The sequence below is a fragment of the Tachyglossus aculeatus genome, chromosome 2, assembly GCF_015852505.1.
Source record: "Tachyglossus aculeatus isolate mTacAcu1 chromosome 2, mTacAcu1.pri, whole genome shotgun sequence".
Classification (NCBI taxonomy): Eukaryota; Metazoa; Chordata; class Mammalia; order Monotremata; family Tachyglossidae; genus Tachyglossus; species Tachyglossus aculeatus.
In genome coordinates, this window is record NC_052067.1 from 99,157,309 (window position 1) to 99,176,872 (window position 19,564).

A 19,564-nucleotide genomic window follows, 5' to 3' on the forward strand; every position below is an offset into this window, starting at 1 on the left:
CTCCTTGGGACCCAGGGATCACATCTAATACTCTCACGTGTAATTTTTTTCTAACACTTAGTATAGTGTTTTGTACACAGTAGGTCTATTACAATTACTATTATTGTAACCACCACTCTAGCTTCCGCATGTGCGTTAAGCATTTTTAACCCAGCATGACTTGAGTTGTATTTTTAAAGCTAGGGTTGGCATAATGAAGATAAGGCTTGAACCAGTGGTTAGGCCTGCTGAGCTCACATGGCCTGACATGAGATTGGATAGCATTCTCACCCACCTAGGCTCCAAGGCGGTAAGCGTAATGTTCAGTCAATTGTAGTCGAGTCAATAGACATTGGATCGGATAGTGTGACAGCCTCATTGGTGAGATTGGTTCCTGGACAGCCACTTTGTCCAAGTGGCTGAATGCTGCCGAGGGAAGCAGCTCTGGTTTCATTTCTTCTCTCTCCGATTGCCAGCGTCCTGATCTTGGCGGGATGGACTGCATTTCAGGAAGGGAGATAGTTCTAAATCAGCTCCCACCTGCCAATAGGTCTGCCGGGAGCCCTGCAGAGGGGATCACTCCCTCTCTTGGTTCATTAGCAGGTGTGCAAGCCCTGTGGAAGCCGTGTGCCCGGGAGGGTATCCAGACAGGGGCTGAAAGCGACAGTGGGGAGGAACATCAGTTCCTTTTTGTCAACCCTTTTCAGGCTAGAGAAAGATTGGGCTGACATCTCCGGTATTCAGAAAAACTGAAAAAAACATCTAAAAGGCTGAGGTGATGGAGACCACACAAAAGAAAGATGTCACCGCAAAACCCCCTGGTTCCTGTTCTCCAGGCAGTTTCTAAGCAACTTTAAATGGCAGGGCAGGCCCCCGGCCAGACAAAAGGAGGCGGAAGCAGCATTGTTTTTCACAATAAGGGGATGGTGAATGCGGCCAGTTGAGACAGAAAGCAGCCCAGTCAGCTCGGACCCGGTTTGTGGCTTTCTGCTTTCAACCACAGCGCCAGGTGGAAACCCTCCCTGAGGGACCAGGTCAGATCTGAGAGGGAGGGTCAGTTTTAAGAAAGGCCCATCTCACTGTTCTTCAGAGCATTTAGCAGGCAGGCCGGGCCGGACCGGGCCAGGGACATTTAATGATCTTGTTTCTCCTGTCCCAAACCTAAGGCCCCGGTCAGGATCAGAAAAAGTCAGCAATCAGTCAGTTGTGCAGGAAAGGGCAAGGTGGTGACTGAGCATTGCTTGACAATAATAATAATGATACGATAATAATAAGTATGGCATTTAAGCACTTACTATGTGCCAGACACCATACAAAGCACTGGAGTGGATATAAGTAAATCAGGTTGGACACAGTCTCTACCCCACATAGGGCTCACAGTCTTAATCCTCTTTTTACAGATGAGGCAACTGAGACACTATGGATTCACTACCAGAAAGATTGCAGATGGAGGTAGGTCGTTTGGGGAGAGATGTGTCAATGGCATTGCTATGGGTCGGAGATGACTCAGTGGCATAAGACAAACCAAAGCACAAAGAAATGAGATGATTTGCCCAAGGCCACATAACAGACAAGAGCACAAAGCTGGGATTAGAACCCAGGACCTTCTGACTCTCAGGCCTTTGCTCTATCTACTTGGCCATGATGCTTTTCTAATAATAATAATGATGATGGTATTCATAATAATAATAATAATAGTAATAATGGTGGCAATTGTCATAAAGAAGCATGACATGACATGACATGGTGTCATGTCTTTGTGTCATAGAGAAGCCATGCTGCTTCTCTAATAATAATAATGATGATTATTAAGTACTTACTATGTGTCAAGCACTGTGCCAAGTGCAGGGGGGATATGATACAATCAGCTCAGTCACAGTCCCTGTCCCCAACAAGGTTCACAGTCTAAGTAGGTGGGAGAGCAGATATTGAATCCCCATTTTACAGATGAGGAAACTGAGGCATGGAGGAACAAAATGACTTGCCCAAGATAATACGTAGGTGAGTGGAGGGGCTGGGCTTAGAAACCAGGTCATCTGATTTCCAGGTCTGCGGTCTTTCCACTAAGCCACGCCACTTCTCTGTCTAGTCCCAAATGGCCCAGGCCCCTCAATACCTGTCTGGTGCACATGCCCCAGTGCTCTCTGGAGGTATTGGGGGTCCATAACAGGGAGAGATCAGGAACCCCCTTCACCCCTAGAGAAGTCTGTGTAATGGACCACAGTCTGGGGCAGAAAAATTGCCAGAGACCTCTTCTGCCCTCTGAAGTGGTAGAGGCAGGGGACACTGCCCTCAGAGGGCAGTTGCCTGTTTAGCAGGCTCAGGATTTAGGGAAGGGGAAGGTCTTGTTTGGACAGTCATTTGTAGCTAACAATAAGGAAGAAACGCAGAGCAGGAGTTGGAGAACAAGAGAGGGGAGGGGCAGAGGAGTAGCAACCAGTTAGTTTGTCCAGAAGTGAAAGGCCGGGGGTGGAATCCCGGGCTACTTCTAAGGTCAGGTTCAGAAGAAAATATCCTGGAAGCCAATGCCACAGCCCAGCTCATCCCATCTGAGCAGTGGTTAGCCCCCACCTCCCCGGAGTCGGCTTTGATCCATCCCTGATCCGTCCTGCCCATTTGCTACCCTGTGAGGGCCTGCTCCAACCTCTATCAATATGGGTAACAGTGATAATAATAATGATGGTATTTGTTAAGCACTTACTATGTGTCAGGTACTGAATTAAGCTCTGGGGTGGATATAAGCAAATTGAGTTGGACACAGTCCCTGTCCCTTGTAGGGCATACAGTTTCAGCTCTCATTTTACAGATGGGATAGCTGAGGCACAGAGAAGTGAAGTGGTTTGCCCAAGGTCGCACAGCAGACAAGAAGCAGAGCTGAGATTAGAGCAACCGCCCCCAGGGGCAGAGCTGCATGCATCTTTGGGGAGTTGGTCCCCATTGTTGGCACCTGTATATCTGGTGGGGATTCTCTAGGCCTGCACCTCAGCCCCAGATCCAGGGCTGGGGGTGGAGCATCCCTCTGGGTGGGCAAATATGAACGCTTTCAGGATCGTGGTGGTAGTGAGATGTCAAAGGACTGGGCCCCACTCTCTGTGGGGTACCTCATATCCTGACTGATCCAGGACGAGGCCCAGGGAGTGAGAATAGTCCAAGATGTTGCCCCAGGAGTTATGGTGTACATCATAAAGGGGTAAAGACTGGCTAACATTGCCTGGGTTCTTGTAGGGCCATGCAACAATAATAATTGTGGTATTTGTTAAGTGCTTACTGATTGGTTAGGTGCCAGGCACTGTATGAAGTGATGGGAGTTGGTGGAATACAAGCAGATAGGGTTGTACATACCATCCTGCATCCCACATCGGGCTCACGGTCTTAATCCCCATTTTCAGATGAGGTAACTGAGGCACAGAGAAGTGAAGTGACTAGCTCAAGTTCACACACCAGACAAGTGGCAGAGCCAGGATTAGAACCCATGAACTTCTGACTCCCAAGGCCTGTGCTCTATCCACTAGGCATGTGCGGAGAGGGTCAGGATAGGATCCTGGGGGCCTGAAGCAATTAAGGATTTTTGCCCTCAGGCAGCTTGGAGCTTCACTTGGAGACAATAGCAGTAGAAGCTGTGCTGACATTTATTGAGAGTCCATTTAGTGTAGTGTACTGAACCAGGGCTCCTCTCAAGATTGCCCCTGGAGAGTTTCCAGTACTCTCCCAGTCTTGGCTATGGGAGGGAGAGTCAAGCAGAGGAATACCCATTCCATTCCTAGCTTGGGCAGTGGCTAGCGAGTGAAAAGCAATCTGCTACAAGTCAAAACTCACCTGTGCTGAGCAGCAGCGGCATGGGAGAGAGTCGAGGGCAGAAACTCAAGTTGACTGCATGGAAGGAGGCAATGGTAAACCACTTCAGAATTTTGACCAAGAAAACTCTCTGGATACACTACCAGAACGATTGCCGAGGGAGGTGGGGTGTTCCGGAAGAGCTGTGTCCATGGAGTCACTATGGGTTAGAGATGACTTGGCAGTATAAAACAAGACTGAACTAGGCTCTTGGGAAATTCAAAATAACAAACTGACACATTTCCTGCCCAGAGGGCTTAAACTCTCATGGGAAAGACCAACACAAAATGATTTACAATTGGAACAGTCACGAGGCTGGAGGACATTGACTCTGGATCGCCGAAGAGATGAATCCAGTCAAGGTGGGGGGCAGGATCTAAGCAAGGAGAGAGGGCACTGGTCAATCTGTCTGACTCTGACTTTTAACTGAGGGCGATGAATTACACCTCAGTATCAGTCTTGGCATTAGCATCACCAGTGTGTTCTGAGTCCCTACTGTGTGCAGATCCCTGAACTGGGCATTTCAAGTGTGTGCAGTGTTATTCTGGGTACCTACTGTGTGCAGTGCATTGTCCTAGGTCTTTGTTCTGTGCAGAGTGTTCTAATGAACACTAAACACTGATCCCTCAACTGGGTCCTTGGGGGAGCAAACAGAAGTGATCAATCAATCATTGCCTCAGTTACCGCATCTGTAAAATGGGGATTAAGATTGTAGGCCCCATGTGGGAACTGGACTGTGTCCAACCTGATTAGCTTCTGTCTACCCCAGCACTTAGTCCAATGTCTGACACACAGTGAGGGCTTAACAAATTCCACTTTAAAAATGATATTTATTGAGCACTTACTATGTGCAGGACACTGTACTAAGCACTTGAGAGTTGTTAGAGAAGATCCCTGCCCTCAATGAGTTTACACTCAAAGGCATGAGATGGAGCATGGTGTAGTGGATAGAGCACGAGCCTAGGAGTCAGAAGGTCATGGGTTCTAATCCTGGCTCCACCATTTGTCTGCTGTGTGACCTTGGACAAGTCACTTCACTTTTCTGGGCCTCAGTTACCTCATCTGTAATATGGGGATTGAGACTGTGAGCCCCACATGGGACAGGGACTATGTCCAACTTGATTTGCCTGTATCCACCCCAGCACTTAGCACAGTACCTGGCACATAATAAGCTCTTAACAAATACCATCATTACCTCCTCCAAGTGGCCTTCCCAGACTAAGTCCCCCTTTTCCTCAGATCCCCCGCCCCACCCCATTTCCCAAACTGGCTCCCTTTTCTCTACCCCCAACTGTCCGCCCCGAAGTACTTGTGTAGATATGAACATATCTAAAATTCTATTCATTTGTATTAAAGCCTATTCACTTGTTTTGATATGCATATGTATAAAGCTATAATTATATTTATATTGATGCTACTGATGTCTGTTAACTTGTTTTGATGTCTGTCTCCCCCCTTCTAGACTGTAAGCCCATTGTGGAATGGGATTGTCTGTCTTTATTGTGGAATTGTACTTTCCAAGCGCTTAGTACAGTGCTCTGCCCACAGTAAGTGCTCAATAAATATGATTGAATGAATGAATGAATTAATAAAATGGGAAATGAGATTGTGAGTCCCAAGTGGGACAGGAATTGTGTCCAACCCAATTTGCTTGTATCCATCTCAGGATTTAGTACAGTACCTGGCACATTGTAAGAGCTTAACAAATACCATTATTATTATTAAGTGCAGAGTTCATTCATTTATTCATTCCATCATATTTATTGAGTGCTTACTGTGTGCAGAGCACTGTACTAAGAGCTTGGAAAGTACAAGTCGGCAACACATGGAGATGGTCCGTACCCAACAATGGGCTCACAGTCTAGAAGGGGCAGACAGAAAACAAAACAAAACAAGTAGACAAGTAGAGTTAAAGGTGTACCTCTCTGACCTCAAGGAGCCTTAAGTCCAGTGGGGAAGAAAATAGATTTAAAGGAGTAAATATACAGCAGTTAAGATAACAAGGATAAAAATAGTAAACTCAGGTGAATACATGAATGAATAAATGAATAAACAGATGAATTGATGAGTGCTGAGGCAGCTGAGGGAATGGGATGTTTCAAAAGGTGACTGGTAAATCGACTTTTTAGAAAGCTTTGGATGTGGGGAGGGCCATGGTTGGTGAAACTGTGAGCCCACTGTTCGGTAGGGACCGTCTCTATATGTTGCCAACTTGTACTTCCCAAGCACTTAGTACAGTGCTCTGCACACAGTAAGCGCTCAATAAATACGATTGAATGAATGAATGAAACTGAGAAGGAAAATGATTCCTAGCAGGGGACAGGTCTTGTGACAATCCAGCAGAGGTGGGAAGACATCTGGTGGAAAGGGACAGGATGGTGAGGAATTGGCTTGGGAGGAGTAAAGTGTGAACTGGGAGAATGAGGAGATTAACTTGGGAGGAGCGAAGAGTGCAAACTGTGGTCAAGTGGGAGAATAAGGTGCTGTATTCGTGGGTGGCTTTTTGTTGCATAATTCAGAAAGAGTGCCATGTTTGCTGCTTCCTGACTCCACACTGTTTCCCTTGGGAGAAGACCAGGTGGAGCTTTCCTCAGGACTCTGGAGAAGCAAAAGTCACCTTGCCTGTATTCTGTTGGCTGAATCTTTGACATCCAAAGGTGACCCTTCTCTACCGTTGTTCTTCATTCTGGAGCAGGGGGGTGGACAACTTGACCCCCGCAGGTACCCCTAAGTCCTCTGCCCTAGGAAAATGGGGGAGAGAATCCAGGTCTGGAGCCGAGAAATGGGCTAATCAAGAGTCAAACGTGCAGGAGGGAGCTGAAATAGGATCTGTGATGACGCCGCGTGGGATGGCACTGGCTTGCTGAGCATAGACCCGGCATAAAGAGGGGATTATGGAGCTCAGATTTGTTAAGCATTGGAGGTTTGCAGTGCGGGACGTGTAAATCCAGGGCCTGAGGGTCTCTCTTTGAGGCCCGGGACACTAAGCTCTCTCCCCTCTGAGAGTCATTGGAGTTAATGGGGATGAGGGTCCTGGCGGCAAGCATTCCTGGGACTGGGCGTTGAACGATGGGGTGACACATTGCTGAGGGCAAGGAGCTGTAACAATGGGGACTTCATGGTGTTCGCTTTCAGGATGATGGGGACTGAGGGGGCAGGGGTGGTGGCTGGAATGGAACGGACCATTGGGGAGGCCAGGGGTGGTGACTGGAGTGGAACGGACCACAGGACAAGTTTGGGAGGAAGGCACCCTAAGCAAAAGACAGTAGGAACCAAAGACTAAACGCTAACTTTGAAGCCTTGGCCCTCCTGAGTAGGTGGTTCAGCGCAAAGGCCCTGGCCAAACATGGAATCATTAGCTCTCATTCTTTTATTTTACTGTATTTGTTAAGCTCTTCCTATGTATCAAGCACTGTTCTAAACACTGGGATAGATACAAGTTTATCAGGTTGGACACAGTCCCGACAAGATACAAGGTAAGCGGGTCTCACATGGGGTTCATAGTCTAAATTGGAGGGAGGAGGAATTAATTCCCATTTGAAAGATGAGGTCACTAAAGCTTAGAGAAGTTAAATGACTTGCCCAAGGTCACAGAAAGCAATTGGTCGAGCTGGATTTAGAGTTTATATCCTCTGACTCCATGCTCTTACCACTAGTCTATAATAATAATAATAATGATGGCATTTGTTATGCGCTTCCTACATGCAAAGCACTGTTCTAAGCACTGGAGGGGATACAAGGTGATCGGGTTGTCCCACGTGGGGTTCACAGTCTTAATCCCCATTTTACAGATGAGGTCACTGAGGCACAGAGAAGTGAAGTGGCTTGCTAAAGTCATACAGCTGACAAGTAGTGAAGCCGGGATTAGAACCTATGACCTCTAACTCCTAAGCTGGGCTCTTTCCATGGAGCCAAGCTGCTTCTCTGTGATGCTTCTCTATAAGGCTATGATGCTTATCCAACAACTACTACTACTAATAATAGTAATAACAATGGTATCTGTTTAGAACTTACTTTATTCCAAGCACTCTACTTGATGCTGGGATATATATAAGATAATCAGGTCCCACCTGGAGCTCACAGTCTAAGTAGGAGGGAATCCCCATTATGTCAGTGAGGTAACTGAGGCACAGAGAAGTGAGGTGAGTCGCCTCAGGTCACCCAGCTGACAGTGACAGAGCCGGTATTAGAATCCAGGCCCTTTGACTCTGTGGTCTGTGCTTTTTCCACTAGGCCATGCTGCTTCTAATAGTAATAATAATAATAATAATAATCAATAATAGTATTTGTTAAGCACTTACTATGTTCTAGGCGCTGCACTAAGCACTGGGATATAAAAGATAATCAAGTCCCAAATGGAGCTAAAAATCTAAGTAGAAAGAATACCAGGCATTGAAGCCACATTTTCCATATGAGGCAAATGAGGCACAGAGAATTTAAGTGACCTGCCCAGGGTCACACGGTAGATGAGTGGTGAACCCAAGTTCTCCGACTCCCAGGCACATGCTGTTTCCACAAGGCCAAGCTGTTTCTCAAGCTTCTCTCTTCACTACTCCCAACCACTTTAGTGTTTCACTCTTTCAGCATTTCTAATATGTCTGTCTCCAGGTCCCACCCCTGCTCTTAGATTCATAGATTGTGAGCACCCTGAAGGACAAGGACCACGCCTTATTCTCACGTAAGTATTCTCTCCCAGCACACAGAAGGCACTTAATAAGTACTATTACTACTGCTATTATTAACCAAGTTCAACTTCTCACTAAACCTCCCTCCCAACTCTCCCACAAATGACCTCTCAGCCCTGCTGCTCCTGAAACCGCGAGCTCCCTCCTTCCCTCAAATCAGCCCAACCTCACCATAATAATGAAGATATTTATTAAGTGCTTAATCTGTGCCAAACCCTAGATTAGATACAGATCATTAAATGTGATACATCCCTGGTCTCACCCAGGGCTCACAGGCTAAAAGGGAGAACAAATATTTCTCCCCAGAACTGAGACACAGAGAAGTTAAGTGACTAGCCCTAGGTCATTCATTCATTCATTCAATCATACTTATTGAGTACTTACTGTGTGCAGAGCACTGTACTAAGCGCTTGGGAAGTATAAATTGACAACATATAGAGATGGTCCCTACCCAACAGCGGGTTTACAATCTAGAAGGGGGACTGCAGCAGTTGACTGCTGGATGACTCTGGGCAAGTCATTTCACTTCTCTGGGCCTCATTTCCTCATCTGTAGGGTGGGAATTCACTATCCTCCTACTTAGATTGTGAGCTCTGGGTGGGGCAGGGACCGAGTCCAACCTGATTATCTTGTATCTACTACAGTGCTTGACACATAGTAAGCACTTAATGAATACCACAATTATTAGTTGTAGTAGTAAGCACTTGGGAGAGTACAATATATGCATATTTTGGGTATTAAATTTGTTTCTTCAGCTGATGCATCCCGACACACCTGTACCTTCCTGTTATATCCTTGATCTTCGTCCTGCTACCATTATTTGTGAATAACTTTGCAATGCCTGTCTCCATTAGATTGTAAGCTTCTTGAAGGCAGAGATGGTGTATCTTCGGTTATACTCTCTTGAGCTCTTAGTACAGTGCCCAGAAGGTGCTCAATAAATATCACTGACTGAATTAGAATGGCAGACTAGAGGGGGATATTTCAGAGCCGGAAGAAGCCAAGTAATAGACTGAACTCAGTGAACAAGGGCCCTAGAAAGTGAGGGTCTGAATGATTGCTAGAATAGAGGTTAGGAGATTGGCATAGGCCATCCTTGTCCCAGAAGATGGCTGTCCAGGAGGGTACCCAGAACTGCAAACATGGTCCCCGCAAACGTCCTGCTGCCACTGTTGGAGATGGGGCCCAGGGGTGTCTGGAGCATGGGACACCCCAGCATGGAGTGAGAAAGAGCATGGTGTAATGGATAGAGCACCATCCTGGTAATCAGAATGTTCTGAGTTCTAATTCCAGCTCCACCACTTGTCTGCAGTGTGACCTTGGGCAAATCACTTAACTTCTCTGGGCCTCAGTTGCCTCATCTGTAAAATGAGGATTGAGACTGTGAGCCCCACATGGGACAAGGACTGCATCCAACCCAATTTGCTTGTATCCACCCCAGCACTTGGTACAATGCCCGGCACATCATAAATACTTAACAATTACCACAATTATTATTATTACTGGGGCTGGCCCAAAAGGGTGTTACTACAAGTATCACCTATCCAGGCTCAGAACACAGCACCCTCCTGTCCCCGAGTGGGAAAGGACGGATCTGAGAAGCAGCGTGGCTCAGTGGAAAGAGCCTGGGCTTGGGAGTCAGAGGTAATGGGTTCTAATCCCGACTCCGCCACTTGTCAGCTGTGTGACTTTGGGCAAGTCACTTAACTTCTCTGTGCCTCAGTTACCTCATCTGTAAAATGGGGATTAAGACTGTGAACCCCCCATGGGACAACCTGATCACCTTGTAACCTCCCCAGAGCTTGGAACAGTGCTTTGCACATAGTAAGTGCTTAATAAATACCATCATTATTATTGTTATTATTATTGTATCTCCCAGCACTTAGAACAGTGCTTGGCACATAGTAAGTGCTAAATAAATACTGACATTATGATTATTATTATTATCTGACTCTAAACTGTGAACTTGTTGTGGGTAAGGAATGTGTCTACCTACTCTCTTATATTGTACTCTCCCAAGTGCTTAGTACAGTGCTTTGCATACTGTAAGTACCAATAATTACAATGGATTGATTGGTTGATTAATCTGATTCTGACAAGCCAACGAAGTTCAAGATTCAAGTGCTGTGGGACAGGCCCAAATTTAGGGCAAGGATGTAGCAGAATCTAGTGGCAACAGCCCTGGGCTGGAAGTCAGGATGATAATGATAGTGATGAGGGTATTTATTAAGTGTTTGTTGAGCTACACACTGGGGTCGATGCAAGATAATGAGATTAGACACAGTCTGTGTCTTATGCAGGGCTCACGGTCCAAGAGGGAGGGAGATCAGCTATTTTATTCCCATTTTATGGAAAGAAAGCTGAGGCACAGGGAAGCTAAGTTGCTTATCCAAGATCACAGAGCAGACAAGAGGTGAAGCTGAGACAGGAACTCTGGTCTCCTGGATCCCAGGCCTGGACACTTTCCACTAGGTCACACAAGTGCTTAGTACAGCACTCTGTACACAGTAAGTGTTCAATAAATAGCACTAATTGATTGCTTCCCCAAGACTTGAGCCTAGTCTCAAATCTGCCACTTTCCCTCTAATGGAGCTTAGGCAATGTAACTGGCCTTAGGGTTTCTCCTCTATAGAATGGAGATAATAATAATGATGGCAATTATTAAGCACTTAGTAAGTGCTGGGGAGGTTACAAGGTGATCAGGTTGTTCCACAGGGGGCTAACAGTCTTAATACCCATTTTACAGATGAGGCAACTGAGACACAGAGAAGTTAAGTGACTTGCCCAAAGTCACACAGCTGACAATAGGTAGAGCCGGAATTTGAACCCATGACCTCTGACTCCAAAGCCCATGCTCTTTCCACTGACCCATGCTGTCTCTCCCTGTCTCTCAAACATTCGTAAAGATGAAATGAAGTCAGTGATGTGAAACACTCTGGAAAAATTAGGGCATCAAACATATTCAAGTGTTGATGGGGATGATGATGATGGGGATGATGATGATGGTGATGATGATGATGACAGTGAGGACTGTGGCTTATATTGAAAAGGATTTCTCAGATCTGGTTCCCCAGACAGAAGGATATAAGGAAGGAAAGGAGAATCTGGAGTCCTGGGTCATAGTGGCATTTTGCAGTTACAGAGCAGCTAATTTTTGTCATAAAAATAAAGAAGAAAGAAAATGTCAACCTTATTGTTTCTGGGGCAATCCAGGTGGACACTTATGGAATCACTATTCTGGGGAGAGAAACTGAGGCAAAGGGGGTTGGGGAGACTCAGGTCCCCTTCCCTGCCTTAATCAAGTCCTTTAGGTCTAGAGGTAATAATAATATCAATAATAATAATAATTGTTAAATGTTTACTCTGTGCCAAACACTGTAGTAGACACAAGATCATCAGGTTGAATACAATCTGACCCACATGGGGTTCCCAGTCTAAGTAGGAAGAAAAACAGGTTTCAGTCCCCTATTTACAGATGAGGAAATTGAAGCCCAGAGAAGTTAAATGACTTGCCCAAGGCCACAGAACCAGCCAGTAGTGGACCTGGGATTAGAACCCAGGACTCCTGATTCCCAGGCCCGAGATCTTTCCACTAGGCCACATCCAAAGCATTGCCTCCCCCAGAGGTTCGGGGAAGGGAGCTGTCAGAGGAAGACCTGTGAGAAGGCCAGGGGAGCAGGGGGCCGGAACTAGGGCCGGGGCCCGGGACCTTGTGGAGTTTCCGTTCAGTGGTTTTAGGAGGGCTAATTGCGTGATTTAGCATTGGGAAACAGCACATTCCTCCTCCGGCTTGTAGAGTCAAAGGCCCCATTATCGTCCTGGGCCAGATGTTTCCCTTAACTGAGCCTGTTTGATCCCTGCACCTGTCCGGGCCCAGCAGCGCTGGGATTAGCCCAAGAGGCTGAAGGAAAAAATCTGGACAACTGCGAGCGAGCCGGCAGGCGGTGTGAAAACGAGCAGGCCGGGGCATAAAGGGCTCCCTGTTCAGCACGTACAACATCCCCCAGCCTTGGCAGGAGGGCTGGGTCCCCCGGCCCCGCTCCCTCTGTCCACCCATGGGCCCCGGGACCCGCAGGCCGGGGACGAACACAGGCGCTTCAGTGAGCGACGGCGGAGCCCGGGGAGGCGGTGGGAGGTGGGGGGACACGTGACACTCCCATCTGTGAGGCAGCCGTGCAGGAACGGGGAGTTGCAGATTATTTCTGCTGGATCAGCCCGATTAAGGGAGGAAGAGCTTGCCCTCCCTCCCCCTACCCAGAGATTTGTGCCGGGTGTCCGAAAGGAAGCGACGGCTTTTCACTCAGCGAAGCTCCTTCCTGAAGGACGGCCCTGTCATGCCTCCTCTCTACCCCCATCCGACTCCCGCAGAGTGCCAACCCCCGGCTCCTCTCCCAGCAAACACTCTTCCCTCCTTGGGCCAATCAGGCTGAACTGCACCTCAAACTGTGCCAGTGAACTAGTAAGTGGAGGCGTCTCTTACCCTACCCACCAACCCCCTGCGAAAAAACAGGCTTGGTTTGAGGAAAGAGCATCAATCAATCAGTGTTTTTTATTAAGTGCTTACTCTGGGCAGAGCACTGTACCAGTCACTTGGCGAAGTACAATACTATGGAGTTGTAGACCCGCTCTCTGCCTACAAGCTGCTCAAAGTGTAGACGGGGAGGCAGACCTTAAAATAAATTACGGATAAGTACATAAGTGCCGTGGGGCTGAGGGTGGGGTGAATGTCAAGTGCTTGCAGGGTACAGATCCAAGTGAGTAGAAGGTGCAGAAGGGAAAGGGAGTAAGGGAAATGAGGGCTTAGTTGGGGAAGGCTTCTTGGAGGAGATGAAATTTGAATAAGACTTCAAAGGTGAGAAGAGGGATGGTCTGTCAGATGTGAAAGGGGTGGGAGTCCCAGGCCCGGGGGAGGTAAGGGGTGAGATAGGTGGGATGGAGGTTGCCATTAGAGGAGCATGGTTTGTGGACTGGGTTGTAGTTGGGATTGAGAAGTAGCTTGGCCTAGTGGGTAGAACACATACAGGCTGGAGAGTCGGAAGGCCCTGGGTTCTAATCCTGGCTCCACCATTTGTCAGCTGTGTGACCTTGGGCAAGTCACTTAACTTCTCTGTGCCCCAGTAATCTCATCTGTAAAATCGGGATAAAGGCTTTGAGCCTCATGTGGGACCTGGATTTTGTCCAACATGTTTAGCTTGTATCTTGTCCAACATGTTTAGCTTGTATCTATGCCAGTGCTTAGTACAGTGACCGGCACATAGTAAGCACTTAACAAATACTATAAAAAAAATCAACAGAGTATGGCAGGAAGGGGTGAGCTGATTGAGTTCTTTAAAGCCAAGGGTAAGGGGCTTCTGTTTGATGTGGTGGTGGATAGGCAATCATTGGAGGTTCTTGAGGAGTGGGGAGTCATGGACTGAATGCTTTTTTAGAAAAATGATCCGGGCAGCAGATTGAAGTAATTCTCCTTAACCTCTCTACTGTCTTTAACAGTATGGAACTTTCAGGCAGATATAAATTATTCGCAGAGAATGGAAATGGTAGGAAAAACAATAGGAAATAGCGTGAGTTCATTCATTCAATCGTATTTATTGAGCACTTACTGTATACAGAGCACTGTACTAAGCGCTTGGGAAGTACAAGTTGGCAACATATAGAGGCGGTCCCTACCCAACAATGGGCTCACAGTGTAGAAGGGGGAGACAGACAACAAAACAAAACATGTGGACAGGTGTCACGTCATCAGAATAAACACAAGTAAAGCTAGATGCCCATTAGGAGTTCTTTAGGATAGAAAAACTGAATAAATATTTGAACATTCATCTGAATATAAATGTACAGTTTGTAAGCTCCTTGTGGAAAAGATCAGGTCTACCAACTCTACTGTATTTTCCCAGGCACTTACTACAGTGCTCTGCATACAACAAGTGCTCAATAAATACCCCTGATTGATATGCTTGAGTGCTGAAGATGGGTATAAAAACCTATGTGTTGGGAATTGGCCAGGGAAGTCTTCTTGGAGGAGGTGGGATTTTAGGAAGGCTGTAGTGACTTGCCCCAATACTTTAAAGGGGGATTTTGTCCTGGATTTGATTCCTGCGTTCCTTCAGTCTGCACCCTGCAGCCATTGCTGGGCAGTGAACAGAACAAAGCCTCTCTCAGCCCCAGGATCTTGCGGGGCTCAATCAGTGAAAAATTGGGTACATGAATCCCAAGACTCCCAGCAGCCAACTCTAGCACTTAGAAACTCAATCACACCCTCCTTTACACACACTACCTGTGTCCTCCCCATTTGTTTATTTTGACTACTTTGGTGGAAAATACTTTATGCATGCTTCCTTCATTGAGTGCAAGCTCCTTGTGGGCACGGAATGTGTCATTCAATATTCTGTACCTCCTAAGCACCTGGTGTAATTAGTATATAATGCACCAACTAGGTGATTAATAAATGCTGCTACTGCTGCTACTATTACCTCTAACTGCTGCTGTTGCTGCTTTGGGCCAGGCTGGAATTGTCTATTAGGACAGTCTGACAGCCTTCTCCTGAAAAGATCCATCTGGAGAAAAGGGGAACCCTCATAATGCTCCTTCTATCTAATGATAATAATAATAATAATACTGGTATATGCTAAGCATTTGCTAGGTGCCAGGTATTGTGCTAAGCACCAGGGGGTAGATACAATATACTATCAAATACAATCCCACAGGTAGCTTGCAAGGGGAGGGAGAATAGGTATTTAATCCTCATTTGCTCCTGAAAAGCTCCAGCTAGCACACACTGAAGTTCCTCAGGTAATTATCTGCCAATATCCTATGATTGAGTAGATTTGAATCCCCAAGAGTCATTCTAGACTATGATCCCATTGTTAGGTAGGTATTGTTTCTATTTGTTGCTGAATTGTACTTTCCAAGCGCTTGGTACAGTACTCTGCACACAGTAAGTGCTCAATAAATATGATTGAATGAATTAATTAATATGTGACATTGAGGGGGGTTGGTAGCTCACCTGAATCTCTGTGGGCTCAGCAGCCAGAGAGCAAAGAAAGCCAAAAGCCTCAGATTCCATCACAAGACAGAAGTGTCAATCCTTTGATGTTGGGAGCTCTCATAGGAAGATAATACAGCCCTCTACTCTTAGCAAAGAGATATAAATATTTATCTCATGTACAGAAAACAATCAAGACACAATAATCAACATCTCTTAGCTGGGAGAGAATAAAGAAAGCAGGAAGGGAAATTAGACGGACATCACTTTAGAAATTAAATAAAGGTTTAACCTCAGATTGCCCCTAGTCTGATTCTGGATCTTAACTTAACTTGGGTTACCCCCAAAATATGCAACATCCACTTATCTTGTCTTTCAGAGGAGGCACTTCAAGTATGGCTCCTGTGACCTATAAGTTTCTGGCACAGTCTCTAGTTTTGAGCAGAGGCACAGGCGTTAATAGGGCCAGAAAGCCAAGAGAAAGTCATCTTGCCTGTATATGAGTTCTTAATCTCTTCTCCCCTCCCCTTTGTCCAGATCTTCCTTGAAATTAGGCCAAGTCCAGCTGATGTCATCACCAGGTGCCCAGATGAGCCAACCCTTGTAGGAGTGACTGTCAAGACATGCAAATAGACTACTTCTCATAGTCAGCTGAGCTACTTGTCTTGCCCCTGGCAATAGAAAGTTGATAAGTCTGTTTTGCAACCCACACTCTCCTCTCCTCTAACGTCAACCCATTCTCTATACCTAAATTTCATCTCTCCCGCCATCAAACTCTTGTCCATATTCTCCCTTAGGCCTGGAACACCTTTACATCAAACAGGCCACTACTCTCCCCTCCTTCAAAATCTTCCTAAAATCATATCTCCTCTTAAAGGCCTTCCCAAACTAAGCCTTTTATTTCATTTACCCATCCTTCCTTCTGAATCCACTATGCCCTTGGCTGTGTATCCTTTAAGCACATTGATACACACCTCAGACCCACAATACTTATATTCTATTATTTCCCTTATCCCTAATTTATTTTAATATCTCTCTCCCACAACCACCTCCAGAACTGTAGGGTCCTTGAGGGCAGGAATCGAGTCTACCAATTCTGTTGTATTGTACTTTCCCAAGTGCTTCATTCAATGTCTGCACACAGTAAATACTCAGTGAGTACCATCGATGGATTCATTGATTGATTCTAGTGGCATGACAGCAATTAATTTACAGTATTTATCGAGGGTCTCCTGTGAACCAAGCACTGTACTATGAGTTTGGGAATGTACAAGGGAATTGGAAGACAGTCATCAAGTGTCAAGGAGCTCACAGTCTAGCATGGGTGACGGACACAAAATAAATGACAGGAGTGAAAAGAGAATGGACAGATAGGTGAGAGAGGACAGATCTTCACTGGGCAGAACTGTAGGATGGAGGATTTGAAGGGGGGAAGAAACTCCAGGAAGAGGGAACAGAGAGAACAAGAAGGTGAGCTTGGGAAGAGCAAAGAGAAGTTAACTGGAGAGTTGCAGGTGAGGAGTTCTAGTGTATAAGGTGTAGAAATCTAGGGGAGAGTCTTGAAACCAAGAAAGGAAATTCTGTTTGATGTGTAGGGAAATGTATAGCTACTGGAGGATTTTGAGGAGTGGAGTGATATGTCCTGAATGGGATGTAAGGAGCAGCAGTGGTTAACAAAGTTGGGGGACTCATGAGGAGAACCCATGAAAGCAGTGTGGCTCAGTGGAAAGAGTGCGGGCTTGGGAGTCAGAGGTCATGGGTTCTAATCCCAGCTCCGCCACTTATCAGCTGTGTGACTTTGTGCAAGTCACTTAACTTCTCTGTGCCTCAGTTACCTCATCTGGAAAATGGGGATTAAGACTGTGATCCCCATGTGGGACAACCTGATTACCTTGTATCTCCTCCAGCACTTAGAACAGTGCTTGGCACATAGTAAGCGCTTAACAAATACCAAAATTATTATTATTATTATTATTATTATTATCCATAATGTAACAGTCTAACCATGATGTGACTAGAGGAAGGTGTGGATGCAGGAATTGTTTCAGTGGAAGGCTCAGCAGGTTTAGCAGTGGATTGCCAGAGATTAAGTACTTAGTACAGTGCTCTGTGACAGAAAGCATGCAATAAATACCATTGGTTGATGGAGTGAATGAACTTTCTGAGAGTGAATGTAAAAGGGAGAAGAGTGAGGGGCTCAAGCCCTGAACAATACCTCCCACCTCAGAGATCTCAGTGAGGTCAGGGACAGTAGCTGACCTCTAGAAATTAAGCTCCTTGTGGGCAGGGAACAGTTCTACCAACTCTATTGTACTGTATCCCAGGCATTTAGTACAAAGCTCTACACAAAGTCCGTCCTCAATAAATACCACTAATGACTGATTGATTGATTGACTGTGCCTTCAACTTTTGTCTGCTCCTAAGCTTCTGACCCAGAACTCCTTACACTGTAGGTGTCCAGTTCAGCGCTCTGCACATAGTAAGCGCTCAAACAATACTGACAGTGGTGATGATGATGAATTAGAACAGTGCTTGGCACATAATAAGCACTTAACAAATACCATTATTATTATTATTATCATGATGATGGGGATGGCTTCTATTTCCCTTCAGGGAGCCAGCAGCCATCCAGTTGTAGTTAACAAAGTGGACTCAATGCCTCATCTCCTTGCTTTCCCCTCCCCCTCTACTGAGGGGGGGCTCCAGAATGCGGCACTGGGGGGAAAAATCTTCCACTTTGGTAGAGACTGCATATCTGAAGAGAAACCCTTACTTGCTGCCTACTTGCTACATTTCACACTCCACCTGGACAGGCAGGGAAGTTAAGGATGGAGGGCGGAGATTTGGGAATCTTGAGCGGTCCATTTGTAATCATGAAAGTGGGGGTCCAGGAAGGCAAGCGGCAAAAGGACCCTCCATGGTGACTCTGAGACAGATCCGGGTGGGAGGGAGTAGGGAAGCATCACTCAGGATCTGATGCTCTGATTTCAGTGCTAAAGTATCCTTGTTCCTGCCTAGATTGTGTGGAAAATTATGGTCCTTTTTCATTGTTATTAATATGGTACTTGCTAAGTGCTTACCATGTACCAAGCACTGCACTAAGCACTAGGCTAGCTAATCAGGTAGGACACCATCCCTCTCCCACTCACAGTCCAAGTTAGAGGGAGTAGGATTTAATCCCCATTTTACAGATGTGGATATTGAATCAGAGAAGTACAGTGACTTGCCCAAGGTCACGCAGCAGAGAAGTGCCAGATCTGAGATTAGAACCCAAGTCCTCTGACTCACGGGTCCATATGCTTTTCACTAGGCTACATTGCTTCCCTTTGGCTGTCTTACATCATTTGACTGTGGCATTGAGTACCCAGAGAGTCCACTCCATTTAGAAATAAGGAAAGGTTTCTTCAGAGAAGCTTGGGGGTAAAAGCAATAATAATAATTATTATTATGGCACTTGTTAAGGGCTTACTATATGCCAAGCACTGTTCTAAGCACTAGGATTGACACAAGTTAATCAGGTTAGACACAGCCCCTGTCCCACATGGAACTCACACTCTTAATCCCCATTTTACAGATGAGGTAACTGAGGCCCAGAGAAGTGACTTGTCCACGGTCACCCAGTAGACATTTGGTGGAGACAGCATTAGAATCCAGGTTCTTCAGACTCCCAGGCCGTGCTCTACCCACTAGGCCACACACCAGCCAGGACATTAATGGGACAGTGTTGATTCCTCAGGAAGACCGACTTTGGCCCCAGGGGACTCAGTTCTGGGTTCAGGAATCAGCTGGGGCCCGAGTGAATGAACCTGAATCTGCTTTGGAGATATGCGATTCTGACCCTGCGATTTCACTAACACACATTCCCTCCCTTTTGGCAGACTCTGGTCCAGGCTGGGTCATTCGCATCGCAACTCTGCAATTCTGCCGGCGTCAGGACGGGTTCTGGGTAGACAAAACACACAACTCACCTGCACAGTCTCATCCCGTCCCCAACCCCCAATTTCCGCTCCGATTTAGCCCCGGATCCATGACGAAAATCCATCGTCTTTGTTACCCTGGGCTAATCCACGTGGAGCGAGAAGGG

General features: G+C 46.3%; 1 non-coding gene across 1 annotated transcript; it reads left to right on the forward strand.

Moving 5' to 3' along the window:
* The first annotated feature begins 3,647 nt into the window (after positions 1 to 3,647).
* LOC119924881 lies at positions 3,648 to 3,785 on the forward strand. Its single transcript, XR_005449561.1, has one exon. It is a non-coding gene; the product is annotated as a small nucleolar RNA SNORA7 (small nucleolar RNA).
* The last annotated feature ends 15,779 nt before the right edge of the window (positions 3,786 to 19,564 follow it).